This window comes from Schistocerca piceifrons, chromosome 1, assembly GCF_021461385.2.
Source record: "Schistocerca piceifrons isolate TAMUIC-IGC-003096 chromosome 1, iqSchPice1.1, whole genome shotgun sequence".
Classification (NCBI taxonomy): domain Eukaryota; kingdom Metazoa; phylum Arthropoda; class Insecta; order Orthoptera; family Acrididae; genus Schistocerca; species Schistocerca piceifrons.
Window position 1 is genome coordinate 1248970169 of NC_060138.1, and position 14186 is coordinate 1248984354.

At 43.9% G+C, this 14186-nt stretch overlaps 1 pseudogene; it reads left to right on the forward strand.

Annotated features, from left to right (window-relative positions):
- The first annotated feature begins 11319 nt into the window (after positions 1 to 11319).
- Positions 11320 to 11437, forward strand: LOC124724885 (annotated as a pseudogene).
- Positions 11438 to 14186: the final 2749 nt, after the last annotated feature.

Below are 14186 nucleotides of genomic sequence, written 5' to 3' on the forward strand. Positions count from 1 at the left end.
CCAGCGAAAAAAGTTGAAATAGGGACCCCTTCGTACATAAAGTGAAGACATTCTCCTACCTTTCAGTCAAAATCTACATCTACATTTATACTCCGCAAGCCACCCGACGGTGTGTGGCGGAGGGCACTTTACGTGCCACTGTCATTATCTCCCTGTCCTGTTCCAGTCGCGTATGGTTCGCGGGAAGAACGACTGTCTGAAAGCCTCCGTGCGCGCTCGAATCTCTCCAATTTTACATTCGTGATCTCCTCGGGAGGTATAAGTAGGGGGAAGCAATCTATTCGGTACCTCATCCAGAAACGCACCCTCTCTAAACCTGGCGAGCAAGCTACACCGCGATGCAGAGCGCCTCTCTTGCAGAGTCTGCCACTTGAGTTTGCTAAACATCTCCGTAACGCTATCACGGTTACCAAATAACCATGTGACGAAACGCGCCGCTCTTCTTTGGATCTTCTCTATCTCCTCCGTCAACCCCATCTTGTAGGGATCCCACACGGATGACCAATACTCAAGTATAGGTCGAACAAGTGTTTTGTAAGCCACCTCCTATGTTGATGGACTATATTTTCTAAGGACTCTCCCAATGAATCTCAACCTGGTACCCGCCTTACCAACAATTAATTTTATATGATCATTCCACTTCAAATCGTTCCGCACGCATACTCACACATATTTAACAGAAGCAACTGCTACCAGTGTTTGTTCTGCTATCATATCATCATCAGTTATCTGCTATATTAGCAGGTCCTTTGCCTCTCCATTTTCTGCGATCCATTGCTTCCTTCTTAAGGCTGCTGTATGTTGTACCGTCCATCATGTCATCCAGCATCTGGAATCTCTTCCTTCCTCGCTTCCTTTTCCCTTCTACATAACCTTCTAAAACTGTTTTTATCAGTCCGTCATTCTTTCTTAATATATGCCCAATCCAATTTCTTTTTCTTCTCTTTATTACATCTAGTAACTGTCTTTTCTCTCCCACTGTTCTCAGTACCTCTTCATTTTTTACTCCGTCCATCCAACTTATTCTTTCCATCTTCCCCCATGTCCAGATCTCAAAAGCCTCCAGCCTTTCTCTGTCTTTTTTCCTCATAGTCCATGTTTCAGCGCCATATAGAAGTACACTCCATACAAGACATTTTATGAGTCTCTTTCTGAGTTCTCTGTCCAGACCGCTGCAGAAGATTCTCCTTTTCTTATAAAACGCCTCTTTTGCCTTTGCTATCCTTGTTTTAATTTCTGTGGTGAACTTCCAGTCGGTGTCCATCCTGCTTCCAAGATACTTAAAATTTTGCACCTGTTCTAGTGTTTCTCCATTCAGCACAATTTTTATTTCCTTATTTCCTCCTATTGCCAATACTATTGTTTTATTTGTGTTAATTTTCATTCCATATTTTTTTCCGTTAGTTGCAATGGTGTCCACCAAATCCTGTAATTCTTTGTACTCTGTGGCTAGAAGGGCCATGTCATCAGCAAATCTCAAGCACCCTACTCTTCTTCCTCCAATTTCTACTCCTTTGTCATATAATGAGCATTGGTCAATCATATTTTCCAAGTACAGGTTGAAAAGAGTAGGTGATAAACAGCATCCTTGTCTTACTCCTGTCTCTAGTCTGATCCAGTTTGTACTTTCTCCTTTCACTTTAAGTGAAACTTTTTGATTAAGGTACAATGAGTGTATAAGTCTTCTGGTTTTCCAGTCCACTCTCTTTTCCCTCATAATAGTCGCCAGCTTGTCCCAAACAACATTGTCAAATGCCTTTTCTAAATCGATGAAGCACATATATAGGTCTCTTCCTTTTTCAATAAACCTTTCTCCCAAGATTCGTAGGAGACCTATTGCATCTCTGGTGCCCGTATTCCGTCTAAAGCCAAACTGCTCCTCGCCGAGATTCTCCTCTATTACTTTTTCAAGTCTTTTATTAATTATTCTTAACATCACTTTGGCTGCGTGTGAAATGAGGCTGATTGTCCTGTGCTCGCTGCATTTCTTGGTTCCTTGTTTTTTCGGTAATGGAATCATTACTGTTGTCAAAAAGTCCTCAGGCCATTCACCACTGTCATTTATTTTATAACATAACCTCAATATTTCTCTTATTCCACTGTGGTTCAAGCATTTTAGTATTTCTCCCGGTATTGTATCTGTAACTACTGCTTTGCCATTTTTCATTGCAGCAATGGCAGACCTTACTTCTTCCATTATGGTGGTCGGTCCTTTCTCTTCATCACTTACACTGTTGTGTGATTCAAGTTCCAGAGTTTCTGGTTTGGTATTTGTGTCATATAGCTCTTTTACATATTCTTCCCATCTCTGAAGGACATCGTCACGATCTTTGTACACTACCTCTTCGTCTTTACCAAAAATTTCCATTGTAGCACTTTATGCTCTGTTTTGTTCCCACGTCATAGTCTTCACTCTGTTGTATAGTAAGTCGTATCTTCCCTTCCTGTCCAGTTCTTCAATTTCATCACATTCCTCTTTCAGCCACTTTTTCCTAGCCTGCTATGTTTCTCTTCGCAGTTCGTTATTTAACCTTCGGTATTTCTTTCTTGTCTCTTCAGTGTTCTTGTTTTTCAATTTTTTTCTCTACTCCATCTTGGAAATCATTTCTTGTGTGACCCATGGTTTTTTTGACCTTTTCCCTTTTACATATCCTATATTTTGCTGTCCTGCTTTAATGATTCCTTCTTTCAGCATATTCCAGTACTCGTTGGCATTATCAGGTGCTTCTTTGTCTCGTAATGTGTTTAGAAAGTCCCGAGACAGCATTTCTGTAATTTGTTCTTTGTTGGACATTATCTTCACTAGATCCCACTTCTTCACCATTGTCGCCTTTTTCAGTTTTTTCATTCTTATTTCTATTTCTCCCATAAGTAAGTTGTGGTCACTATTAATATCTGCACCTGGTAATGTGTGCACCGTCTTGATTCCATTCCTGTATCTTTCTTCTACCAGTATAAAATCGATTTGGTTTCTATATTTATCCCCTGGTGATTTCCAAGTGTAGAGCCTCCTCTTAAGGTTCTTGAACCATGTGTTTGCCGCTATCAGCTGCCTTTCCCTGCAGAAGTCAATTAACCATTCACCTCTGTCATTTCTCTTTCCAAGACCATGACTGCCTACTATGTTTCCCTCTTTCCCTTCTCCCACAATGGCGTTCCAGTCTCCCATTACTATTTTGCAGCATTTTTTATTTTCGTCCATTATTCTCTCTATTACACTGTACGTTTCCTCTACAATTTGGTCATCATGTTCTGAAGTTGGCATATACACCTCGACAATCAGTAAATCTTCTTGTGCTCCTTTCAGCCTTACACCAATAACCCGGTCATTTGCATAGTCTACATATTCCACACATTTAGCCAATTCCTTTGTCATAATCATTCCTACTCCATTAATTCCTTTTACTTCTCCTCCTGAGTAGTAGAATACATATTCATCTGACTGCAACTCTCCATGTCCATTCCATCTTACCTCCGCAACTCCTACGAGGTCCATATGATTCTTTTCCATCTCTCTTTTAAGGTTTTCTAGTTTTCCTGCTTGTAGCAGAGTTCTAACATTCCAGGTACCAATTCTCGTTTTGATTTTTTGCCTCCTTTCAAGTTGTCCCCCCCGGAGATCCGAATGGGGGACTATTTTACCTCCGGACACTGATCTAACATGAGAGGAAGCCATTTTTTGTGCATAAAATGGAGACTGCATTATGCAGGGAAGATAATCTGCGGTGGTATTCCGTTGCCTTCCGCAGTTCTGGAGGCCGCCCCTAACGGGATACAGACGCCTTTTGCAGCCGCCCGCTCCGGGTCAGACGCTGCATGAGAAGTATAGGTTGGAAAATGAAAGACCCCTAGCGCTCGAAACCTAATAGCGTCAGGGTCGGAAAAGAACAAGAGCTCACCGAGGGTGGCCAGACAGGAAAGGTAAAAGTGAGGAGCCTGGCATAAGTAAGTGGAAGCAATGCCAGGACTCAGCTCGGGGCCCCGTGGTCGCCAGCCACGTATCACTAGGTGTGACTCCCTGAGGAGCCTACTCCCAGATAATTTATGGAATTAACTGCTTCCAGTTGCTATCCTGCTATATTGTAGCTAAATAATAAAGTATCATTCTTTCTATGTATTCGCAATACATTACATTTGTCTATGTTAAGGGTCAGTTGCCACTCCCTGCACCAAATGTCCATCCGCTGCAGATCTTCCTGCATTTCGCTAAAATTTTCTAATGCTGCAACTTCTCCGTATACTACAGCATCATCCGCGAAAAGCCGCAAGGAACTTCCGACACTATCTACTAGGTCATTTATATATATTGTGAAAAGCAATGATCCCATAACACTCCCCTGTGGCACGCCAGAGGTTACTTTAACGTCTGTAGACGTCTCTCCATTGATAACAACATGCTGTGTTCTGTTTGCTAAAAACTCTTCAATCCAGCCACACAGCTGGTCTGATATTCCATAGGCTCTTACATTGTTTATCAGGCGACAGTGCGGAACTGTATCAAACGCGTTCCGGAAGTCAAGGAAAATGGCATCTACCTGGGAGCCTGTATCTAATATTTTCTGGGTCTCATGAACAAATAAAGCGATTGGGTCTCACACGATCGCTGTTTCCGGAATCCCTTGGTGGACAACGCCAGAATCTTGTAAGGAACAGATTAGCACAGGAAAAATAGACGTTCTTGGCTGTGATAAATTAAATACCAAGACAGAAACTGGAAGGAAGGGAATCGAACCGTTTAAGATGTGGTATTATAGAAGAATGCTGAAAATTAAAAGTGTCCAAGGTACGAAATGAGGCCCTTGACTGCAAGAACGGACAGTATGAAAAGACACCAAGGAATTGTATGAATGCATGGGGTCGAATCGATATGTACTGATAAAATAGTCTCGAACTTTCAGCTGCGTCAAGTGGCCAGCGGATGAAAATACCGCTAGCGTTGTAAGGTTCTTTTATTAAACACACAACCAGTTTCGGGCTCTTATACGCCCGTCTTCAGGTTTCGTAACTTTGTGCTGTGACCCCGACACTTGGATATGGACGTATAAGATCCCGAAACTGGTCGTGTGTTTAACAATATAACTTTACAACTGTAGCAGTATTTTCAATTTGGTATAATGCTCAGTTGCGGATGTCCCTCCCACAGGACTGTTTGCGTCAAGGGAATTGAAATCCACTATCTTACGGCCGAGTATTTCGCCATTGTCATGTATCACCACCTGACAATGGCCAAGGAATGTGGATCGAGGATTTCAATCCACTTCACGCGTTTGGAAGCTGGAGAATATTTTATCATCAGAGATTTAGTTTCTTCACGTTTGAGTCAATCGCTTTAAAGTAATTTCTGTATGCTGAAATAAATTACAAAACCCACCTGCAGGCGGTTTATAGCATCTTGCATTACATTGCTTGCCAGTTACAGCCGTGACCATTTTCAAACACACGTCTGTCTGTGTTATGAGCACAGACAATATTGTCACGTAGAAGAAGGTGTAAGTAGCTGAATGCCGACCACTAACTTCACGTAACGACGGTTTATTCAGCACTTACACACACAAGCGCGCGGAGCGAACTGCCACCGGCCAGAACACATACATTATGTATACAGCTACAGAACATTCCAGTACAATGATTCTTTACATTTATGGATACTTCTACAAAGTACTCAAACCGAATATATAAATTAAAATTCTGCAGTCCAGATGAGTTTTGAACTCACAAACCTCCAGTGCCACAGTTAAGTATCGTAATCACTACACCCCGGCTCTACTCATGTCAGTCTCTTCTGCGAGATTGCTCCCTGTTCATGCGAACAGCTCCTCGGTGTTACGTCGTCCTGGTCCGGGAACGAGTCATCGGTCCTGCATACTCCGACTCAAGATGACTGACGCTCGCTCTGGAAGTGATTTTCTTAGAACTTCTTTTGCTGTTAAGCTCTTCGTCACCTCTCTGCTTGTTGTCTGTCGCTGGAGCTTCGAGTTTACCCTCGGTTGCAGGATCCTTGTAGGGCTTCATTCGAGCGACGTGGACCGTATCTCTGATCTTTCGTCGTCTTGTGTCGGGGATCGAAATCTTCAACGTCATAAGTAATATCAGACAACTGTCTTACAACCTGATAAGGTCCCAAGTAGCGCCTGAGGAGCTTCTCAGAGAGACCAACCTACCGAACAGGAGTGAAGATACAGTCGAGGTCGCCAGGCTGATAGACAACAGGGCAGTGTCTCTCGTAGATCCAGCGATCGTTTTCTTGAGCCTGCAGCGTGCGGAGTAGAGCTAACTGCCGATCTTCCTCAACTCTGGTTATTAACGGAAACACAGTCTCCATCGTCGTAGTCGCCTCATGCCCATGCACCAGGAAAAATGGCGTAAATCCTGTGGTGTCTTGTTTGGCAGTGTTGCAGGCAAACGTCACGAAAGTTAGCACGTCATCCCAGTTGCTCTGCTTGACACTGACGAACATTGACAGCATGTCGGAATAGATCTTATAAAGGCGTTTAGTAAGCCCGTTAGTTTGCGAATGGTAGGCAGTCGTCATCTAATGAGTAATGTTGCGCCAACGGTTTATCTCTGTCACAAGACTCGACTTAAAAACTTTCCATCGATCTGTAATCAACGACCTTGCGGAATCACGTTTTATTACAATGTCTTCCACAATGAATTTGACTAACTCGGATGCTTCGGCTGTTTTCACGGCTTTTGTAATGGCATAGCGTGTCAGATAATCAGTGCAAGCAATAATCCTTCTACTGCCACTAGCAGAAGTTGGAAATCGTCCGAGGAGGTCAATCCCATCACGCTGGAAAGGTGTTTCGGCTGGTGGAATTGGTATGAGTCGACCAGGTGGTTACTGAGGATGTGTTTAGGAATTACTGGTAGCCACCTTTTTCCAAACGGATCAAAGTTTTTCTTCCAAAGCAATCCATTAACTACCTTAAATTTTCCTTTCACATCCTCTGACCGATTTAAGGCAAGCATAATTTGATGTATCCTGGCATCCTTCTTCTGATCAGCAGAGAGATCCTGGATTGCAACAAGACAGTCACTATCTTTATCAAAGTCTTGATGGTCTTGCACAGGGTTTCTTGAGAGACAGTCGGCATCTTGTTGTTTTCTTCCAGTTTTGTACACTACGGTAGTGTCATATTCTTGAAGTCGTAGTGCTCACATGGCAAGTCGTCCTGGTGGATCCTTAAGACCTGTCAACCAACAAAGTGAATGATGGTCTGTAACAACTGTGAAAGGCCTTGCGTAGAGATACTGCCGAAATTTGTTCATGGCCCATGTCACAGCAAGACATTCTCTTTCTCTAGTTGAGTAGTTTCTCCTTAACGCTGTGCCCTGCACTTTAATTTATCTTCAGCCTTGCACTTCTGTCGTTTTGTGTCGCCGAAATACTTGCGCAGTTCCGCTTGGAATACTTCCCCGCTTTTGAAATTCTCCTCGTTGTTCTCGTACCATTGCTTTGCAGTGCCCTCCAAGTAGACAAATACGTTAGCCAAACACACGGTGTCATCCCATTTGTTAAATTTCGATATACGCTCATATACCTTCAGCCACTTGTTTAGGTCTTGGCCATCATCACCAGAGAACCCGGAAGGATGTCTCATGTGGTGGCACAGAGGTGCTGTCATCGTAACGCCCTGTTCTTCTTCTGTCTCCGGTAGATTGCGATCTGATGAATATGGCTCGAGCACGGGTTTCTCGCCACGTAAACGGCGGCTCCGTCGTGGCGTGGTGGGAGCCACTGTATTGTCGATAATGCGCGCTATCACAAGTTCCAATACCCAACGTCTCCACCAGAATAGAAGAAGATGTAAGTAGCTCAATGACGAAGACTAACTTCACTTAACGAAGGTTTATTCAGCACTTACACATTCAAGAGCGCGGAGCGAACTGCTTCCGGCCAGAATACATACAGTATACAAAGCATTCCAGTACAATCATTATTTACATTTGTGGGTACTTCTTGGTTCAAATGGCTCTGAGCACTACGGGACTTAACATCTGAGGTCATCAGTTCCCTAGAACTTAGAACTACTTAAACCTAACTAACCCAAGGACAACACACACATCCATGTCTGAGGCAGGATTCGAACCTGCGACCATAGCAGCAGCGCGGTTCCGGACTGAAGCGCCTATAACCGCTCGGCCACAGTGGCGGGCTGTGAGTACTTCTAGAATGTACTCAAACCCTATATGGAAATTAAAATTCTACAGCCCAGGCGAGTTTTGAACTAACGACCCTCTGTGCAACATTTCTGTATCGTAACCACTACAGACTGGCTTTATTCAGTTTCTCCTGCGACAATATTTAATAATTACTGTGTCTAGCTTCCACAATATTACAGAGAACCCTAAACGCCAAAAATTTTCGGGGAATAGAGAGATTCGAAATATCCAATAAATAACGGTGGATTTTTTTGTAAATGTTTAGATGAAAAATTATCTCAGGAGAGGAAGTCGTGGCAGTCTGCATCCACCCAGTCAGAAGGCTGATGATCCAGAAACAAACAAATCTTCCGCATTCGTGCTCAGAACGCAGGCGTACTTTGAGAGATCAGCTAGATGTGAGAGAAGCGCCAGTCAGCTGGTGTTGTCTGCTGCAAGAGTGTGGTTGTTTGGCGCGGCGCGCGGTGCGGCCTGGCCCGGAGGTGCGCTCTTCTAGGGGCGGTTGGCCCCCTGTAACTCTGTACAGCGCTTCTCCATTAGCAGCTGCCTGCGCTGTCTCGTCGTTTGCGATAATGTTTCCCGCCATCAGGCTGGCGCGCGAGATCCGCGCGCTGCCTCGCCCATATGCCCTCCTGGCACCGGAACCCGCTGGAAGGCCGCACCAGACACCAGGTATCGCCAGGGTGCGGTGGCTGGGTGTAGTTTGGCACCGAGATAGCTATTTGCTGTTATTTATTATAGAAAATCTTCGGGACACTTTTTAAAACATACATGGTGTCAGGGCTATATGTACAGATTTTTTTTATTGGTAATAAGAAGTAGTACGTTCTTAGGTTGGTTAGTAAATCCAAGTACGTGCGGCAAGAGCAATCATTAATGCTTGTTCCACACTGCGTATGTGTCAAGTGTTGAAGTGTTGAATCGTGGATGCTATCTTGACAGGTGTAATCCACTTAGTGGTGAAGTTACGACCTTGCAGCTAACATCAGATAGTAAATTACGTGATTTTTTTATGGGAAGACTGTTAGATGCAGAGGAAAAACAAGGAACAAACTGAAATGGTTCAAATGGCTTTGAGCACTGTGGTACTTAACTTCTGAGTACATCAGTCCCCTAGAACTTAGAACTACTTAAACCTAACTAACCTAAGGACATCACACACACCCATGCCCGAGGCAGGATTCGAAACTCCGACCGTAGCGGTCTCGCGGTTCCAGACTGTAGCGTCTAGAACGGCTAGGCAAAACTGAAATGGGAGCATATTATGGAACCAATGGTCACAATGTCTGGATTTATACCTGTGACACCCTGCAAATTGTAGTGATAGAGACAGAGCTTTCACTCGGTCTTTAAAAATGGATTAACACAAGATAATATGTGTAAAAGAACCCGATAGCACCAGGTTACAAGACTATCTGCGATCACCACATATTGTACAGTACCTAATCAAAAATATCTAGAAACTAATCCGTGCACATTAATATTATGTGTGCCCTCCTTTCGCCTTTATGGCACTTTGAATTCTATATGAAGATGATATCTGTTCTTTCGGACATGTCCGAAGAAACAGATACCATCTTCATAAAGGTAAGGTTAACCGGCCATTGACCTTCTTCTGTGCTGGATGCACACGCGTTGCCCGAACATTTACGGGCCTCGGTAAGATTGTCTGCTGCGAGTAATGAGTGTAATGGGTAGGGGCCCTACGAATGTAGTGTGTGGACATTAAGTTGGAAATTTGGGTCTCACGGGGAGCGTGCAAGGGATAAATCCCTGCAGTTGCAATATCCTATGTGCCCTCGGTGGCTCAGAGGGATAAAGCGTCTGCCATGTAAGGAGATCACGGGTTGGAGTCCCGGTCGGGGCACACATTTTGGACTGTCCCCGTTGATGTATTTCACCGATTGTCGATAGCTTAGAGTCTCGATTTAATTATCATTTCACTTTGAATCCTGCTTGGGACACATTGGATGAGGTGTCTGAATGTCTGTTGTGGAATGGCGGCCCATTCCTTTCCAGGAACCGAAACCAGGGAGACTAGTGATGTTAAACGCTGAAGTCTGGAATGAAGTCGTCGTTCTAAGCCATCTCTATGGCGTCCCTTTGGGTTCAGGTCGCGACTCTGGCAGGTCAGTCCATTTCAGGAATGTTGTTGTCCACAGAGCAATGTCTCACTAATGCTGTTGCTTCGTAGCATTGTCTTGCTTATGCAAAGAACCATCGCCTCTGCACTGTTCATCTACTGTTCGCGTTACAGAGTACTGTAAAAAATTCTTATTGTTCACAATTCAGCTGTGAAGATTGGTTCAAATTTACATACTGTAAGCAGGCTGTTCAGGTTTTTATGTTGGTAACGCCACGTAGCGCTCTGTATGAAAATCACTGACCGTGCTGTGTGCAGTTTGTGGCTGGTTTGCATTGTTGGAATATTTGCTATTGTAGTGTTCGGCAGTTGGATGTGAACAGCGCGTAGCGTTGCGCAGTTGGAGGTGAGCCGCCAGCAGTGGTGGATGTGGGGAGAGAGATGGCGGAGTTTTGAGATCGGACGATCTGGACGTGTGTCCATCAGAAAGAGTAAATTTGTAAGACTGCATACCATGAACATATGTGTGTGTGTGTGTGTGTGTGTGTGTGTGTGTGTGTGTGTGTGATGACTTTAGAACAATATTAAGGTAAATACATTGTTTGTTCTCTATCAAAATCTTTCATTTGCTAACTATGCGTATCAGTAGTTAGTGCCTTCAGTAGTTTGAATCTTTTATTTAGCTGGCAGTATTGACGCTTGCTGCATTGCAGTAGTTCGAGTAACGAAGATTTTTGTGAGGTAAGTGATTCACGAAAGGTATAGGTTACTGTTAGTCAGGGCCATTGTTTTGTAGGGATTATTGAAAGTCAGATTTCGTTGCGCTAAGTATATTGTGTGTCAGTTTAGTGTTGATCAGAATAAGTAAAGAGAGAAATGTCTGAGTACGTTCAGTTCTGCTCAGCTGTTTGAAAATAAAATAACGTAAGAGGTTTATCAGCACAGTAATTCACTAATTTTTCTAAGGGGATGTTTCATAATATAACAACACAATAAAAGGTACATTTTGACCCACCGATTTATGGTTTTACTTGCGAGTAGTGGAATTTTCCTAGGGCCTTTATCAATGCTGCAACGGCCTTGCCGCATCGGATACACCGGTTCCCATGAGATCACCGAAGTTAAGCGCTGTCGGGCGTGGCCGGCACTTGGATGGGTGACCACCCAGGCCGCCATGTGCTGTTGCAATTTTTCGGGGAGCATTCAGCCTCGCGATGCCAATGGGGTGCTATTCGACCGAATAGTAGCGGTTCCGGTCAAAGAAAACCATCGTCACGACCGGGAGAGCGGTGTGCTGACCACACGCCCTTCCTATCCGCATCCTTAACTGAGGATGACACGGCGGTCGGGTGGTACCGATGGGCCACTTGTGGCCTGAAGACGGATTGCTTTATCGCTGCTGGATTGTAAACCGTATAAAAACTACCTATGACGTTTTTGTATTGGCGGTACACTGTCCCATATCGTGCCTGTTCTGTATTCTATACATAATGCTGCATTCGTAGTGTATAAACTGCCAACATTTACATCAAGCAAATTCCTTTGTAATGTTTTGCTATTGTGGAAATTTGAATGTAAGACATCTGCATGGCTTCTAGCCGGCATCTGTGGCAGAGCGGTTCTAGGCACTTCAGTCTGGAACCGCGCGACCGCTATGGTCGCAGGTTCGAATCCTGCCTCGAGCATGGATGTGTGTAATGTCCTTAGGTGAGTTAGGTTTAAGTAGTCCTAAGTTTTTTTTGCATGGCTTCCCTGTAGTTGCGACTTGAGTTGACAGTTAATCAATACGTTGCTTCAGCTTTGTCATAGTAGTCATATTCCTTCACATCCAGTTTATTCCCTGTATCACTGTTACCACGACTCTGGTATCTGTAATGTTTTCTTCATTGGTGCTTTACCATTGCCTAGACGTTCGGCTCCTAGCTCTGTAGTTATGAGAGTCTTGTTTCCAGTGACTCGCGTGCAATTTCGTGAGCTTTGCGTTGTATTTTATTGCGAGTGTGACCAGAAATTGCTGTATTACTGACGTAAAAGATTTGCATTACCATTTTTTATATTTGCAATTCTTGTTCTCGCCGCAGCTGTGTTCTGATGTAAACGTAGCAAAACACGTAACAGCAAATAAATTGATTTACGATCAAGACATTTCTAAAAGTCTATCCTGTGCAGGAATAATAGATGATTGAGCTCTTTACTGTTTTGGCAGCATACTGAGTGAGAAATTTAGCATGCAGAACTACCTACTCTGGCAGAAAAAATACCGTAGGTCGCGGATGGGCATCTATTTAAACAGTCTGCCCGTTAGCTGAGTGATAAGCGCGTCTGATTGCTGTGCAGCAGGTCCGGGGTCGATTCCTGGCCAGGCTGGAGATTCTCTCAGCTCGGGATTGGGTGTTGTCCTCAACATCATTTCATCGACACGTAAGTTGTCAAGTGTAGCATAAACTGGAAAGGCTTGCTACCTCGGCAGTCGAACTTAAACGCCCGGCCATCAATGCCATACGATCATTTAGTTTCGTTTCATCAAGTTCAACTAACCTTGGGCGACAAATACAGGTACGTCCCTCCACACTGCCTCAATTCTATGCCGCAGTTCATCAGTTGTAATTGCTATCAATTCTGGCGTACCAGATTGGTGCTAAATATTTTCAATGAAAGAGAGATAAGGAAAATGTGCTGGTCAGGAGAACATTTTGAATACTATTCGCCCCAAAGTAGGTCACAACTGCGTGGGGAGAGAGTGATCTGGCGGTACCTTGTCGAGAAATAACTGCACAGAGGCGGTGGAGATGAGACTCATCCACTGGTCTTAACTTTCAAAAATTTAACGGTTCCTGCCCAAATTAATTGTTCTGTTAAAGCTGCTGTCACATGTACCGTTAATTAGAAGGTCAACGTTAAGCGTGTCGGGTTTCTGACGTCATGGCATGAAAATAAAAATAAAAAAAACTGTGCCAGAGTCTTTCCGAGCGTGTAAAGCAAACAGCAAGCCTGACAGATACTGTCAACGTGCATTTGAATATTTATCAGTGAGATGGAAGAACACCACCTACGTCACACGCACCCGTGTCAGCAGCGAAGTTGTGTGGAGGTATGAATGTTAACTGGCGTCTGGAATGACATCTCATGGCAATAATGGGAGCAAATAGTGCTGTAACAGGTTTACAATCAATGTATATACTGTATGCGAATCATGTATGTGTGTGTGTGTGTTTGTGTGTGTGTGTGTGTGTGTGTGTGTGTGTGTGTGTGTGTGTGTGTAAATGTTTCAATACGTATCGGCGGCTGGCTGGGTTGACAAAAAAAATGCCTTATAGAATCTGCATGATTGGCTCCTGTTACTGTAAAAAAATTGTTCAATTGGCACTGAGCACTATGGGACTTAACATCGGAGGTCATCAGTCCCCTAGAACTACTTAAATCTAACTAACCTAAGGACATCACACACATCCATGCCCGAGGCAGGATTCGAACCTGCGACCGTAGCGGTCACGCGGTTCGAGACTGAAGCGCCTAGAACCGCTCGGCCACACCAATCCGCTCCTGTTACTGCAATCTCTTGCGAAGTTTAGTGGTCACTGTGATGTACTGGTGAGACTCATTGCCGGAATTCTTTGTCGTGGCCTATTTATGGCGAAATTCTCCGCCGTATCGTGACCACATCTAGATTGGCTTCAATGAAACCAGAAAGTCGAAAGTTGAATTAACTGCTGCACTGCTGAAAGAACCTATTGTATGTGAACGAAGCAAAAGTTACTGAAGTGGTTTTCCAGAAAACATTATAGTTGAAGCATGAAAAATAAAACTTCATATCCTTCGGACTTGCATGTTTTTACACTTTGCAATAGTTCTCGAACGATTGCTGGGAAACTATGGGCTAACAATATTTAATTATTGCAAGTTGTACGTCTCACATCACATGGTTAGTTGGTTACAC